Source organism: Phodopus roborovskii, unplaced genomic scaffold (assembly GCF_943737965.1).
Source record: "Phodopus roborovskii unplaced genomic scaffold, PHOROB, whole genome shotgun sequence".
Taxonomy (NCBI): Eukaryota; Metazoa; Chordata; class Mammalia; order Rodentia; family Cricetidae; genus Phodopus; species Phodopus roborovskii.
The window spans coordinates 11,197,866-11,214,893 of record NW_026126447.1 but is presented as its reverse complement, the minus strand read 5'-3'; the positions used below and the strand labels follow the sequence as shown (position 1 = coordinate 11,214,893).

The 17,028-nt window shown below is 40.1% G+C and overlaps 1 protein-coding gene across 34 annotated transcripts in view; it reads left to right on the top strand.

Annotated features, from left to right (window-relative positions):
• The first annotated feature begins 6,541 nt into the window (after positions 1-6,541).
• The window catches only part of Ptprd (protein tyrosine phosphatase receptor type D), a 462,643-nt gene continuing 452,156 nt past the window's right edge, over positions 6,542-17,028 (top strand). For all 34 annotated transcript variants that reach the window (XM_051188096.1, XM_051188084.1, XM_051188083.1 and 31 more), the window contains exon 1: positions 6,542-6,691. The gene's annotated coding sequence lies outside the window, so the exon portion shown is untranslated. The remainder of the gene's footprint in view (positions 6,692-17,028) is intronic.

Genomic DNA, 17,028 nt, shown 5'->3' with positions numbered 1-17,028 from the left:
TTCTGAAACCTGGGGAGAAAGAACCTTTAAAAATAATTTCAAGTATTTGTTAGGTTCTTTTTCTCTGAAAATGTGAAGCCTGCCTTTTATTGGTGACCTTGGTCGTTGGGTGTCTTATTTGCTTTGAAAGACAGCTGGGCTTTAGTTTTTACTTTCTGTTTTCTTTTCTTCTTCATTTATTTATGTATGTATGTATGTATTTATTTATTTTCTGTTGAATCTTGAAGCACATTCTTTCATTAAGGAGATTGCCAGTCATTAACAGCCTGCTGCATGTCACAGGCTTAACGATAAGAGTCAGGCCTGTGCAAATGAAACTGTAAGCAAGTGTTGCTGTATTTCCTTCCCTATCAGCCTCTTAAGCAGTAGAAAACCCTGGCTGGCCAAGGGGGTCAGTAATAAAATTGTGGCATGCAGTTTAATTTCATTTCCGGGTTATGTGCTTTGACATCCTTCAGATATTGGAACCAAAACTTTTGCTCTTCCCAAGATTCTTCTCCCAGAACTCTCTGGGATTCATTTGCATTGTGTGCCCTGTTCTTGTGCCAGCTGCTGAAAGAGAGCCTGCTTCCTCAGGGTCATCAGTTTTGCCTTGCTGTAGAATGTCCTCTATTCAGTGATTAATTACTAGCTTTTCACTGACTTCTTAATCGTTGCCTGTACTTTAAAATATTCCTTCCTTTGCATTATGGTAAGATAAAGATACTAAACAGAATGTACTCTTATTATCTTCTTATTCATTCATCTATTTAAAATGTATTGAAAATTGGGTCTAGAAGATGGATTATGACACTTTCTGCAACCAACTGAATCTGAGCCCCCAAATCCACACAGTTGAAAGAAATGACCAACTTCTGAAATCGAGTTGTCCTTTCATGCCAACATGTGCCTTGCTACACGTGTCCCTCCCCAGAAATACACTAAACAAATGTATTTCAAAATATTAAAAGCATGGCTGGTGAGATTGCTTGGTGGGTAAAGATACTTTCCCTCAAGCGCCATGCCCTGAGTACCACCCCCAGGACCCATATGGTGGCAGGAAAGGACAAGGTTGTCCTTTCTTCTGCATGTGCATGCTGTGGCATATGTTCATACACATAAAGGTGTACACATGAAAGTGCACTGTCGCTTGTATATTTTAAGTGAAAAATATTTAAAACCTAAAAGATGTATTCAGATTTTAAGCTATAAGCAATTAATACAAAAAAGAATATTAAGCGATTGTTCTTTTCAAGGAAAACTTCAGCATTCAAAAACTGGGGTGATGAAAGTGTGCTTATGCCTGGCATTAATAACTGTGCACTCATGCATGTTAGCAATTGTAGTATTATCAGTGTACTTAATTTTTTTTTTGTTTTGGTGAGTCAGGGTCTCATTATGTTGTCCTGGCTGGACTGGAACTCATTGTGAAGACTAGGCTGGTCTCGTACTCATAGAGATCTACTTGCCTTTGTCTCCTGAGTGCTGGGACTAGACGAGATCACAACTACTACCCACAAATCATGGTATTTTAATAAGTAGTTTCTGTCATTTAAAGACAGGAGGCCTCTGAATATTTAAACTGTATAGTTTTAAAAACAAAATTGACACAATTTTCCTGTTAAGAAATACTGAAAACCAGTGCTTAGTAAATGCATTAATGGAGCTTCTTGACAAATCACCTGTTAAATTTTATCTGACAGCTTGTCATATGATAATTATAAGTAATTGTAATATACGACTATCATAATGCATGCAACAAAAAAATAGGAAAGTAATTAGAGTATATCCTTTGTTTTCCTCCTTCACTTCTTGCTCACATGAAAAAAAAAAAAATGCCACAGTGTTTCACTTGGGTTGGGATAGCGCCAGTGGTTAATGGAATGACCCACTCTTCTAAAGAATTTAATGGGAATATCCATTTGTCACAGTTGCATGCTGTAATCTCCAGTAGCTGAGCCAATGGAAAACAGCATTGTAGTATAATGTCCTCTCCACAGTACAGGTGAGGGTGAAATGTGACAACTGAGCTGAGAGCCAAAGAAAGGAGAGGCCTAGTTTTTCTTTTTCTTTTCTTTTCTTTCTTTCTTTTCTTTTATTTCTTCTTTTTTTTTTTTTTTTTTTTTTTTTTGAGAAGGATAGGGATTTTGTTTAAGATGTTGCCAGATGAGAGACAAAGTGCATTTTTCATATCCAGAAAAGTGTGGATGTTTCCATAGTTCTGCTCAACAAAACCCCCAATCACTCCACTGTGTACTGGAATTCCTTTCCATGTAGATCAGAAAGGTCATGATATGCTGTGGCCATTTCTTGGAGCTGGATTTGAACTTTCAGGGCTGAGTAATCAGAACATACTGCGCAATGTGGAACCCTGTAAGTAGAATCCACAGCACTATTCCAGTGAGTTACTGTTTTGCATTCTCCTTTGTAGTGTAGGTAGAATTATATCCACAGGTATAGGAATGTATCTTCTGTTGCCAAGTTAAGCTTAAGTATTGTTTAGTTTAGGCTCTCATATTTTTCTAATCTTTCTTCATGCTGCCTCTGTGATAGGAGAGCACAGGCAGCTAGCAGAATGTTGCTACAGGAATTCAATCTAGGAATTTCTAACATTTTAACTTGTAGAGGTGAATGTTTGAGGATTAAAACCATTCATTATTATTTCATTCTGCTCTTAGCAACAAGTTAATAAAGAATGTTAGACACTGCCTAGCACCTGTAGGAATGGTCTGATATTAGCTTTGCTGCTTATAAAGCTACTCATGTGTCATTTGGATCTATTCCCTATTTCTCTCTTCTAGCTGAATTTCATAAAACACACACACACACACACACACACACACACACACATACACACACTCCTTTCAAGGAAAATATTTATTGTATTAACAAAAATTTATTGTATCTTTTGGCTTAAAATTTTTCATCATTACAGAAATAAAAGAAGTTTGGACTTGAAAAGTTATAGGTGCAAAATTCTATCTTGGCTACTGTCAAGCTCTCAGAATGGTTAAGTTCTGTATCTTATTTGATCTTGTTTCCCCACTTAAACTCAGAAACTAATAATATTCAGCCAGAAAGGCAAAGGTTACAGTTGGAGATAGTGGCTTTGAGACTTCTCCTTTAATGACTAGCCAAATGATCAAAGCAATTCTTTCCCACTTTTCTTCCATTGAGAAAAAAAAAAAGCCTATTTGTAATCACTATATTCATGAACCTTTGGAAAGGTCATCATGTCTTTTGAAAACCAGTGGGAGCTGACTGTGGTGGCATAGTCTTATAATCTTAGCACCAGGGAAGAGGAGGCAGGAGGATCAAGAGTTCAAGGTCACTGTTGGCTACAAAAGAGTCTTTTTCTAGGACACCCTACCCACTCAAGCAAAACAATGTGATGTGTTGGCATGCTAATTACATAATACAAGGGGACAATTGTTTCTGCTATTTTGATTATTTTAAAACTTCTTTTACTATGCTTCCTGATAAATGAAAATACCATCTCACCAGTACTTCTAGGAACAAACTTCCTTGGATGGAGTCCAAAACATACTCATAGTTACCCTAGCTGAATTCTGCACTCCAGGGGGGATGTATCACAGCAAAGCTCCAGTGTGCCATTCTTCGAAGAATGTCAGGGCTGGAAGTGTATTAAGACAGCCCAGCTCTATTGCTTCATTTTCTTTGTGTAAACAGCTATCATGTTAAAACAGTCTAATAGTTTATCTGACCCAGAACTTAAAGGTGACTATGGACATTTATAGGACAAGGGAAAGGAGTCAATGACACCTGGGTTTTACTCTACCTCTGCCATAGACACCTTGTGTAACTTTATAGGCTTAGACATGAAGTTTTCTTATCTGTAACAATGAAACTAGCCAGAAACATTCTGCTAAAATATCCAGAAAGCAAAGCATCCCAGCTGTTCCATGAGATGCTGTAGCATCAGCTGCTGTGTGCATTTGCTACCATTGTGGTGATTTGTGTGTGCCTGGCTGGAGTCTCACTTCTACTTGAATGTGTGGAGATGTCTTGTTTCTCTGCTTTTCCTATCTTTCCTTCCTCAGCAGATTTACTCTGAATTTTTCTAAGTTTCTTTTGTATAATAACAGCTGAGACTAGATGCCACTATATCCCTACACACACACACACACACACACACACACACACACACTTGGTTATAATTGGGACTTGAACATTTATGACCTTCTGGTGTTGAAAAACTTGGGCTTGTCATTTGTTCCTACTGTGATCTAGTTTGCTCACCTTGGCAACAGACTGCACCGAATTCTCTGGCTAGTCTAACTTGCTACTAGTGTGGAGAGAGAAAACTTTCAAGAGTGTGTACCCACAGAATAGTCAGGCTTCATTGCTGGGCTCTTCTTAGCAAGGTAAGATGTGGAGGCAGAAGGTATCTTGTCTTTCCAGTACCCAGCTCTAGAGGAAAGTGGGGCCAGCATTCATGAGAGAGGATGTGGCAATGACGAAGCCAACCTGAAGTTTCTATGTTGATTAGAGTGGTTTATCAAGAAGGTCATATTTGTAGACTGATTCTGAGGGCATAAAGAACAATAAGTTGTTTGTGATACCTGCTTAAGCTTTCACCTTGTTGCATCAAAAACTTGGTTAAACATGGCTTGGATCTTCCACGGTAATAGATTTCTTCCTGGTTCTCACTGTAAGACTAACCAGTCAAAGAGGAGGGAAAGGAGGGGGAGGGGGAAATAAGGGAGAGTTAGGCAAGGATGTTTCTTGACTCCTAACTTGTTGAGGAACTAAACTACACCTCCCAAGACCCTTTCCAAAGGATATACCTTCTTTTTGCAGTATGTAGCTTTCAGAGGACTACTGACCATCCATTCAGAAATTTTCAAGAGCATGGCATGCAGAGGATTGAAGCAAATATTTTGGCAACTAGAGACAACAATTAGGATGCTGGATACTGGACCACTAGTTTGCTTCTAAAAGGATCTGCTTACCTTTGCTCCTTCCAAGACTGGAGTCTGCAGATACAAGTGTTGTTTGCATTGGCTGGCCTGAACACAGAACGAGCAGTGGAGGTGGGTTGAAGGCCCAGGTTTCGCTTCACTTGACCTTTCTCATGGTGTTCTTAATGAATTTTGATGGGCCAGTTGCCAATGGAGGCTTCCAGATGCTGACTTCCCCCACGTGCTGGAGATCGTATGAGTAGGGAAGAAGGGGAAAACGCTTCTTTTACATAGCAATCCGTAACAGGCACCTTACCCACACATGTCCAACAACTGGTGCCTGTTGGGAGAGATTTTATGTCTTTCTGCAGAGCAGTTCTTGCTAACATTAAGAGCAAGTAGCAGAAAGCACTCAGAGTTCTCACACCAAGATTTGGGTTTAGTACTTCCCTGCCTTCCTCTCTGCCTCCAAAGTGGATCCTACAAACATCCAGGAAGGAGGCTGCCAAGGTGAACTGGGATAGACTCAACTGAGTCTCATCAATGAATGTCCCTTGTATTATTCAACTGCTTTGACTATGGTGCAACCAGCCCAGCCTTTCTTTCTCCTGTGATTCAGGAAGCAGAGCAGGAAGCGCCTGGGTGTGACTGCACAGGGATGAGTTGAGTGAATCTGAGAGGGTCCTTTCTGGCTGGGTGGATGGATGGATGCTGGGAGGTGACGTCACCCAGCCCCCCTCCTCTCTTCTCTCTTATTCTCTCTCGTGTGCTTGTTTGTGCACGCGCACGCGCTGTGTGTGTGTGTGTGTGTGTGTGTGTGTGTGTGCACGCTCCCCTTCGCCCAGCTCTCCAGCCTGTTTCCTTGCTCAAACCTCTGGCCCTCAGTGAGTCGGTGGTCTAGCTTGAGGGTTAGCCAGCGGGCGCGGCGGGCTGGCTCTCCCCGCCCGGGACGCACCCACTCACTCTCCTCTCCGGCACAGACTACAGGCACACACAATCCCCAAGCTCTGGGCACAGCGATTCTATGGGATCTCCAGCAGTTATGAGGATTTTAGAAATCACCCAGACAAGGAAACAAAGACAGAAGCCTAGAAAATTACTTTCCTGAGCTCCCTCATTTCATTTCCCCACCAAGACACGTTGCCTGCAACTGTGACCACCACGTTCCCGCCAGGTTTAAGGTGTGGGCCGGCCACCTTGCCCCGACTCGAGCTGTGCAGCCTGGACCCCTCTCCGGTGCCACGGGCCCCTCTAGTTCTCTCCCCTCACCCCTGCGGGTCTTAGTGTGGGGTTATCTCACTCGCGCTTCACTTTTGGGGGGAAGAAGGCAAGAGCCGGAGGGAGGCGCTGAGGGGGGCAGCGGAGTTGCTATTTGTGGCCAAAGAATCTGCTTTAAAAGCAGCAGCAGCAGCAGGAAGGAGGAAACAGGAGAGGCGGAGGGAGGAGGCGAGAGGCGGCCGGACCCCCCAGCCGCTCGCTGGAGCAGCGGCGCTCGAGGAGGAGGAGAAGAGCGCGGAGCAGCGCGGAGGATCGGGAGGAGCGTGGAGCAGCGGGAGGAGCGGGAGCAGCGGCGAGCGCCGGGGCCGAGGACGCCGCTCTGGCGAAGGGAGGCGGGGCGCTTGGCTGCGGGGACGGGACTCCCGCGGACTCGCCACTTGCGGCTGCCGCTCGGGCTGGGCGGCGACGGCTGCGGGACTGAAGGGCCGCCCGGAGGCGGCGCGGCCTCGGAGGGCTGGAGCGCAGTGCCGGTGGCGGCGCGGGCGGTGGCTGCCCCGAGCCGACGTGAGCAGGTAAGCAATCCTGGTCTTGGAGCCCTGAGCCCGCCTAGCCCGGGACCGCGGTGCGCCCGGAGCTACTCTGCTCCGCTCAGTACCCCGGCACAGCTAGGGGTCGGCGACCTGCTCCAGGCGGCAGCGGCCAGTTCTGGAGGGCGATTTTGGGTTCTTTGCTCTGAATTGGTGCTGGAGAAGGAAAAATAGGAGACACCCGAGGGTCCGCGGCTGCCCACGGGAGGGGGTTATTTCGGAGCGCTTTCCGTGACCTGGTCGGAGCTCTAGTTCTGCTGCGGGGATCTGGTGTCCTCTCACAGACTCGTTCCGCTGCGAAGGAAACGCGTAATTTATTTTGAAGAGTTGAAGTAGTAGGAAACAATTAAAAAAGAAAGCTACCAACCAAAGATCCTTTGCTTTCCAACACGTTGACTGTAGCTTTTTACACAGACATGTTAAAAACAACAACAAAAACTTGCCCTGCTTCTTTCTCCGCGATGTTGATTTTATTTTAAATCTTTAACAAGTGAAGTTTGGTTTTGTGCCGCTTAGATATTTTTTGAACAGTAAGAATGAGATTGGTATTCTTTAATCGTGCGGTCTAAATTACAAATAGTAGTGCCATTCTTCAAAACCCTGACTATCACAATCCACTTGTGTTGTCTCCAGTTCACCTCCCAGTGCTCTACTTGCCTAGCATCTCTTGTTGCCTGGGTTTCTTAGACTGGATTATGTCCCCCAACCTCATCTACAATCTACACCTTAAATGCCCTAGAAGATTCCCGAGGGATCGCTGCCCCTGTCTTTCTTCTTAATTTTTTTTTTTTTGTTGTTGTTGTTTTCCTCTTATGTCCTCCGATATTCAATGTTAGTGAACCAAGAGGCAGCAGCTCGCACATTTTAAGGCTTTTAGTAACTAATAACTGCTTAGGAGTTCACAAATGGAGACTTTGGTGTATTCTTTATGCCAGTCTGTAGCACACCTATTTACACTTCCTTCACCCAAAGGTACTTCTTACGGTTTGGCTGTTTCTCTGTTTCAGAGTGCACAAGCCAAGGTCTCATCTTAATGTAAATCCAGGATGATATACCCAAACTCAAAACATTCTGATTTAAACCAATCTTTAGATGATGATCCCATTGTGAAAGCACTGTTAATGTTCATGGAAAAGCTATGGAGGCATTATACTCCTTTTGACATATCTTCTTCTCTATGCCCCCGATAGACATCGTGGCAAAGAGGAAACACATTTCCCATTCTGTGTCCAAATTCTTGAAACACATCTCCTAAATGGGCAATAAAATTTCCCCAACCTCCTGCCTCCCATAATTATGTACTGTACTGTCCTTTTCAATGGAGCTAGCAGTTCTGTGACAGATTTTTTAAATTCACCCTCATGTTATCAGCTATTATTGTACTTTCAAAGTGTGAAATTGACAAGCTGGTCAGTTTCATGAATTCAGCTGTCAGATTGTGTCCAGTTAAAAATTGCTAAAAGCTGTAAATGTGCCTGTCTGGAATTTTCTTTGTGAAGGAAAGACACAGGGGATAGAGGATTAAAGGGTGTTATTAATTGTAAATATTTTAAAGTGGATGCTGTTGTAGAAAACACATTTGAGATTTCTATAACTACAAAAGTGTCATTTGGATTCGTCTATGTGATTTCAAATAACGAACACTTATTATAAAACCCTTAGTAATGTTGATGCATTAGAAATGGGATTCAAATAGGAAAGGTGGATTTTTAAGGCATTTTAAGGATGTTGGGTGAGATACTACTTTCTAATGACATGTAAAGAAGCAAATGTGTCAACTATTCTATTGTGGCGGTTATATGTCAAAAATTCTTGGGCCAGTGAAGTTGGACAATTAATATAGGCAGTGAAATGCAAACATACACATATATGGATGTGGGTGTGTAGGTAATTATAGGTGCAAAACTGCTTAAAATAATATATACCATGACTTGAAATACCTTTTAAGATGGATACTCATTTAAAACCAAACTACCCCCAAAACTAGAACTAAAAATTGAATTCCCCTCAACTGCTGCTATTTGCTAAGCCACTAGGGGCCTGTATAACTGTTCTTATATTCAGGAGACACCCTGCTATGGCTTACACAAATCCTTCCTAGAGAGACATTTAAGAAAAATTCAAGTAGGTAGTTCCCTAATTTCTTTTCTTTTCTTTTTTTTTTTTTAAAAAAAAGAACAGCCCATGCTCTGATGTTAGCTGTGAATGCTAATTGAAGAATATTTCAAGAATTTGTCTTACTTCTTCTATGACACTATAGTGGTATTAGGATAATTTTTTTTTTTATAAAGTGCCTGAAACAAACAAACAAAAAAAAAAAAAAAAAAACCACACATGCAGATTCTTATCTGACGCCTATTTCTTAGTGTATGGTAAAATTAAACAAGAAAAAAACATAAACAACTACTCCTAATTGGTCTGATAAGATAAGGTTTGCATAATGCAGGGTTAGGCGATGAACGAAGCAGAGTTACTTTACAGGAAGTGTAATTGATGGTGTGATTACATTGGTTTCCTAAGTGCTGTGCACGTTTGTGTAGAAGGGGACTCTGAAGCTCTGAGTGTAGTTCAGACAGCACTTGAGGGAACTGAACTGAGGTGCATTATATATTTTTAAGTGTCAGTTTCACAAATTTGAAATCGTTCAACTGTGCCAATCCTGATGACATTAGACAGTAAGGTCAGGTCTACTTACACTGATCTTTTGTTGATTTTCAGTTTTTTAAACTGACATGGGCAATTCTTTGTAGGGGAGCATGCTGTAAATATATGCATATTGGATTCCTTTAAACCTATTTAATTTATCATGCTGCTGGAAAAAAAAATCTGTATTCTAAAGGATTCCATTGGTAAATGAAGAATTATCCAGCACCTTTTCATATGAAAGATGCCACCCTAAGGAAGATGGGTTCTTCAAGGTGTTTTTTTCTTTAAGCACACCTCTTTAATTCAGTATGTTTCCATGGGTAGTCTATAGTTGTAACTAGTTTGTTTCTTGAGGGGATTAAACTTTTTAAAGGCTATTATCTTTAATATCTATACCAATGCCTCTTGGTCCTATACCCAAAAGTTTTTTGGAAAGAACTTTACCTTTGATATAGAATACTGAATCTGGTGGCTACAAAATATATTTACAGTTACCAATGCACATATTTAAGGTATTAATTGTAAAGATAATAGTATTCAGTTTCCTAAAAGATTCATTGAATTTTGATTTGTCCTATTTGTAAAATAACCATCAGTTTTAATTGAGAAGGTCAGCATGAGTAAGTAAGATTGTGTTAAACCAGGTTTACTGCGAATCTCTTGCTGCCTCATGGATTTTATTTAACTTTTCTGTGCTTAATCCTTGCACTGTTAAGTCTCTTGGAGAAAGTCGCCTAGGAAAGCTGTGTAATTGTGATGGCACAAAGGTAATTTGCAGCCTCGAGCAAAATCAGTGCTTTAAAACCTTCTGTTTTATATTATCTCTGATTTGCCAAGAAATACCAAAGAGAGGGACTATTCTCTGTAGACAATGAGACTGAGGATCCCTTATAATAGTACTTCATCTGAAGCAGTCTGTTAATCTGGAAGGAGATTGCCTAGATAGTATTTGCCAGCGACTTCCACTGAGCAGGCATCATTTGCCTAAGTGTCTGTGGTTTTATAACACAGTGACATTTCTACCAAAGGACAGTTTTGTTTGGGATTTTCTCTATGGGTAATCCCATTTGCTTCTAATCAGGAGTTGGTAATGCTTGCTAAAACATCATACTTGGCTTGAGTATGTTTCAACAAGGAAAGTGTACACATTTCCCTTCTATTTTTTTTTTTTTATAAAAAGGAAGAGTATATTTTAGGCCTTCACAGTTAAGCTCTCAGGGAGGACAACTAAAGGAATACATGGCTTACGTTTACTGATTTCTCATCTTATAAAATTATAGCATCCAATAGCATCCAGTGTAAAAGTTGAGAATTTCCTTTGTGTAATAAGTCTTGGCAAGGTCAAAGAGCAAATGTTGGTATGTTGTGGTAGTCACTGACCTAAAGTAACCTAAATAATAATGCCGTGACCAAACTGTGAAGCTGGTGCACAATGAGGCAGTATTCTTTACCAGGCAGGCACATGCCATGAAATTACCTTGAAGTGTTATGTTCCTTTTTTCCCGTTTAACAAATGACCCATGATTTTTAAAATCAGCAACTAGCTGATTGATTTCATTTAATTCATAGTTAATATTTTATTAATAAAATACCTTTAAGACCTGGGCATTAAGACTTGGCATTAAATAACTTAAATTACTGTTTGTTCATATTGCCACACTTGTCAGAGCAACTCATGAGAGAAAAATGGCCCAAGATGATGCCTGCTGCAGTGTCCCCCCTCAAGAAAATTCAGTGGCCGATAGTAAATAGTTTCTATTTGATACTGATATGTTTAATTAGTCTATATTAATATTTTTATAAAGAAAGCCTTCTGTGGCTCTTTAACCATGTTCTTCTGTTCCCTAAATTAAATTTCTGTATGTTACAAGCACTGAAATGCCAAAAATTGACAATTTGGAAAGGAAAGGCAGCTTATCCTGTCTGCAAGGTCAGGATAGGGACACAGGACCAACCACTTAAGTGTGCTTCTCTCCTCACCTGTGGAGATCAAGCCCTGCTTTGCTCTACAAATGGCTGTGAGTGGTTGCTGCAGGCACTTGCATGGGCTTCAGGCAGTGACAACAACATTAAGACCTGAGTCCCAAACCCAGCACCATCTGAGTCTAGGCTTTGTGTTAGTGCTTTGGGCTCATTGACCAGGACATGCTGCCTCACTTTGCTGAAGGTTTGACCTTCGGATAACAATGCCAGGAGCTTCCTAGCCTTTCTCATCGCTGTTTACTGGCTATAACATTCTTAAGTCTGTCAGTGTCTTCACATTAATTGAACTTAAAAACTCTTAATTGTCTTTAAACAATAACAACAACAACAACAACAAAAAAAAAACATAGCCTTTGAGCTAAAGTAGCAGCAGCTAAATAAATTGAGGTTGATAGATTGATTTTTAAAAAAGTGTTTCTTGACCCTGTTTTGAGATTCGTGGAAACTGTATTTTAAAAAGATATAGAATGATCAGCTGTAATCATTGGATACCAAAATACAGGAGACTCCTGTGGAATGTCAATCCACTTCTTTACTTCCTTCCTTCCTTCCTTCCTTCCTTCCTTCCTTCCTTCCTTCCTTCCTTCCTTCCTTCCTTCCTTTCTTTCCAGTGAAAACATGATAGTGCTAGCTTGGCTGTAAGGAAAACTCAGGTTCTCAGGCCTATCACTTCCCACTTCCTGCTGGGGATGGAGGCATCAGTTTCACCATCTCTAAGGTGAAGAGAATAATCATTCTTGTGGGATGATATGGCTAACTGTGCAATATAAATTTGTCTTTTTTTTTTTTTTGCGTTAAAAAAGTCCTGAATGTAGTAGCTATGTAATAAGCATGCTTCATGCTAGGCTTGTGTTTATGACAAATACCTATCTGGATTATGTTCTATTTGCTCTAAATTGTTGATGCTTGATTGAAAAATTAGATCTGTTGGGTGTAGGTGTCTGTATATCCTTCCCTCCTCCTCTGCATTCTACTGTGTATTTGTTGTAATCACTGCAGATTCTAGAACAATCTTTCTTGCACAGTGTGTTCATCACAGTCTGTGCATTTTAGCATGCCTCAGTACACCACTATCTCAGAAAGCTTTCAAAGTAAAAGCTAGAAATGACTTTGCCTAGAATGTACAGGGAGCATTTTCTTTAAAAGTCAAGAATGAATTAATAGATTCCCAAGGATAGCTGTTGATGTGGAACTGCAGTTTGGGGAAAGAAATGCTTAGAAACGCAGTTAATTAAAATCCTAAACCAAAATAAGTGCCTTCAAAAAAGTGCATTGCATCTTAGAAAGCTGCTCAGCTCTTGCCCAGTGCAGCTGTCTTTTCCTGAAAGATCCGGTTTCAAGAAGAGTGATGGATGGTGGGTGCCTGTAGCCAGTTGTGGGGTTTGCTCGGAGGTCAAATGTGTTGATGGAAGATACGAATTTACTTTCTGCCTTCTGTCTTTTCCTAAGACCTAACGGTACAGTTTCACAGGAAGAAATTAGACTAACCACATCAAATGCTGATACAGTGTCCTATTATAGGTCAGAAGACATGTGCTTTCAGTGTTTAAAATAAGATATTTCTCCATTCTTCCCAATGTTCTTCCCAAGCAAAGAGACATATTGAGTGACACTAATAATTTATTTTTTCCATAAGTATGTCTATCCCATGGGAAACATGTTCCATCCCTTTTTATTAAGTAGTATTTTAATTGAAATATTATTAAAGTTTTTAAAAAGAGGGAAACCACTACCAATTCAGAAATGTGTGGTTGAAATGGTGCAGTCTGATTCTTTTGGTACATGACTCTTGGACTAGCAGAGAATTGTCACCTAGAAATATCTTAAATATTCCAAGTCTGCATACTGTTAATGTAATCATTCTTACTTATTTTTTCCTGCAGCATCTTAGTAGTCCACTATAAAAATAAAATATTGGAAACAATTTCTATTGGAGGCCCCCATTCCGACCTTTCCAGTGATGTTTAGGTCTCTTAGCTTCTATCTCTATTATACACTCCTTGAATACTAATTAATCTACAGTTTACTCATCCCCTTCCTCCACCCATGCCTACTACTGGGATATTCCTGCATAACTAGAATCAACAATTTCTGCATAGATTACCATGAAAGTAGGTTTCCTAGCATCTGTCTGTCAAATCCTAAATTTCTATCAGCTTGATAGATCATTGTAAATAAAAGGTTTTCTGGCATTCCCAGGTCTGTTCTGTAAACTCTGAATAATGTCTCCCATACATATTTGTAGCTATTTTCCTTCCTTCCCACCACATCTCATCTGTTTTAGCCCTCTGGAATGAACCTTGGTGTCATCTCCTTTACACTTCCTTCTTTCATTCTGGGTCCTATCCGATTTTGTAGCTCTGTTCTTGGAATTTTTTCATTGAATGACTTTCATTCCTTTTCTGACTTACCATGTGCTTGAATGCTCAGCAATCCATAAATAGCTTTCCATGTTGTCTTAGTGTTTTCTCTGTTCTTTTCTGAAGAGCAGTTTTTTTCCTGTCTACACGATCAGGTGTTACAACCCTTCACAGGAGGCACAGGCATTTGTAGACTGACTGTAATTTGCATGTCCAGCCTGCTTTCTCACCAAGGCCTTTGGGCTATTCCTCTGGGGGCAGGAGTGGATTCTGAGCTATTCTGGACAAGTCTCTGCTGTGGGACGCTGTGACTCTCCAATAAGGTTCTAAGAATCCCTCCTTCCTTCTTGTTTGTTGTACCAAGTTGTGACCATAGATGCCTTCCTAAGTATTGCCTAGTCATCTGATGCTCAGCTCACGCACTAGATAGCCTTTTCTTTGTATTGAATGAAGGAGATTTAAGTTGAATTTCACTGAAATCATGAATGTGAAGAATAATCATTCTATTCATTACAAACAGTGGTTCTTGTCCTGTGGGTCATGACCCCTACAGGGGTCTCACATCAGATATTTACATTATCAGTTTTAACAGTAGCAAAATTATAAGTATGAAGTGGCAACGAAACAATTTTATGGACTGTATTAAATGGTCACAGCATTGGGAGGTTGAGAACCACTCTGTTAAAGGGTTACTATTAGAACCATTGTAAATATAAGCCTATGGTAATAGGCTGAGGAAATAGGAGATAGAGCTTAGTGGCAGAGCCTTTAGCATGTGTGGATGCACTAGGTTTGATCCTGAGAAACTGAAAAACAGAAGAAAGCAAAACCCCAGGACCCTGAGATCAGTGAAATTTAGCATTCCTTTTTGGAGAAAATGTCCTTTAGTATTGTTGATATTGCAAGTATAATGACAGTGATCAGCCTGCAATAATCATGCTAGTGATAGTTGCTAAAATGTACTGAGCACTTAGTGTGGTGTGAGGCATTCTGCTTGTTTCCTTCCCTTCAGTACCATGTTTAATCTTTAAACTAATACTATGTATATTAAATGCTAATTAGATATTTCTCTGTCATGGTTTTACAAGAAGGAAAACTGTATAGCAGAGAGGTCAAGGTTGAGTACATAGATGTGGTAAGGGTGGGTCCTAGAGTCATGATTATTTTAAGTCAGGCAATATTAGCACCAAAATTTTATTTGTTTACACATAAGCCCCTCCTTCTTCCTTCTTGTGTACAAAGGAAAAAAAAAAAAAAGATTAAAGCCTGTCTCACACATAGTAGGCACCAGAGATACTTCTGCTCTTTTGGCAATGCACAAATTCAGGAAAAATATAAACACATAGGTTTCTCAAGATTCTCTCCTATACTCTCAGAGAAACACTGCTCCCCACAGGGCTTTGGGCAGTTGACCTTTGGCTTTAGTTGCTTCCAGCTCTGATATGTCATGCTTCCAGGGCAGTGATGAGCTGCTGAGCTCCGTTCTGTGCATGCTTAGGTGTAGGATCTGCACCAAAAATGATTTTAAAGTAATAAAACCTGGCACTTTCATACTACCCACTAGGAATCAAAAGCATTTTTATAAAGAGAAATATAAATCAAGCAGGAATCTCCGAAGAGCAGCCTCCCATCAAAGAAGTGGAGTTCTGCCAAGGGGGTGATGCATAGGTAGGTGCTTGCTTTGCTGGACGCCAGCCTGCCACATGTTCATCTGGGAAACCTTTGTCCATTAGAATAGCTTCTACAATATTTGGTTTTACTGTTCTCTGGATAATTTTATCATCAATAACAAATGGGCAAGTGGGTTATTTTTTCTCCATTTAACTTTTACTTATTTATTTATTTTTAATAGGATTTTATTTGGGGATTTTTCAGAGGGGATGGAATAAATGTTTCAGAGGAACTATTTTTGACTACTTATGTTTTTCTAAAGAATAAAATTCAGCGTGTTATATTTGTTTGATGATTTGGAAAATCATTTGCTTCTTTGACAGCAGGCACCCTGAAGTTTTAAATCAGACATGGTACATAAAGTCACATGGAGAATGCTTTTTTCTTTTATGGGGCTTTTTGTGTCTTAACATTTAAGTCCTTTGGGTACCAGTTTCCAAAAAATCTTCTTAGATGCAAACACTAGCCTATTTAGTCACATGCTTTTCTACAAACTAATGTGCTAACCATAACCTCCAGGAAGTGTGGGGCAGTTCTGCCTTCTTTGTTCTGAAAAATCATCCACTTTTTGATTCTTATTATAATAAATGTCTTTAAATAAAAATATTTACAAACTGAGAATAACAAATTTAATAAGTTTCATATGCATGCTATTTTTACTATTTTTAAGCAATGGTGGCTTAAATGCATGTGAATCTGATTTTGCTTTTTAGATACAACCTGAATTTGGTATATCTTCCCACAAATGAATAAAAGAATTTAGGGTAACCTTAACTTAAAATTTGATTTTGAAGTTTGTAATTTGGCATATTTTTCTTGTGTATAATCTGTTTGTCGTGATGGTACTTGAATAGGCACTAGCCTCCATCATCCTGCTTTGTCAGCACAGCTCCAGCATCCTTTGCTTGAACTGCAGCTTCCTTCTTTGTGCCTTTGTTATCAATGCCGTTGCTTTTCTGCTCTATAGCCAGCTTGATCTTTAACAAAGTCTGAGTATATACTTGTATTGATATTCATAAAGTGCCACCCGAAGTAGGTACCATGTGCTGAGATTCTTCCACAGTTATTTAGGGCCTTTGTTGTTGTTTGAGACAAGGTCCTATGTATCCCAGACTGCCTTTTAACTGAGGATGACTTTGACCTCTTGATCCTCCTGCCTGTACCTCCTGTGTAGTGGGATTACAGGCAAGTGTCATTACACTTAGTTTTGGTAGCTAATAAATTATCTTTAAAAATAATACTTCTAACAAAAATTTAATAGATATTGCTTACAGTCTCTGCTTTTAAGCAACTGTTGGATAGGCTGATTTGCACTTAACTTTTATTATTAACTAGAATATACTTGAATTTGGATCCTGTTCCCCTGATTATGAACCTTGAAATAATACTTAGAAAAGCCACCTGATTCTTGGTGTCCTTTCAAACACTTTTGTTCTTGTCTGATTAGCATCCACATTCATTCCTTTTTCTCTTTACCACCTCAATGGACACATGTTATAGCTTTGCCAACGTCTTTGCAGTTCCCTTTGGGACTCTTCTTAATCTTGAACATTCTCTGTTCCCACTTGAATGCTCTCTCATTTTCCACTATACACCAAAAAGCAGAGATGAATGAATTTGTGGCCCAAATCTTACATGTTTAGAGTCTACAGTTTATGAGCA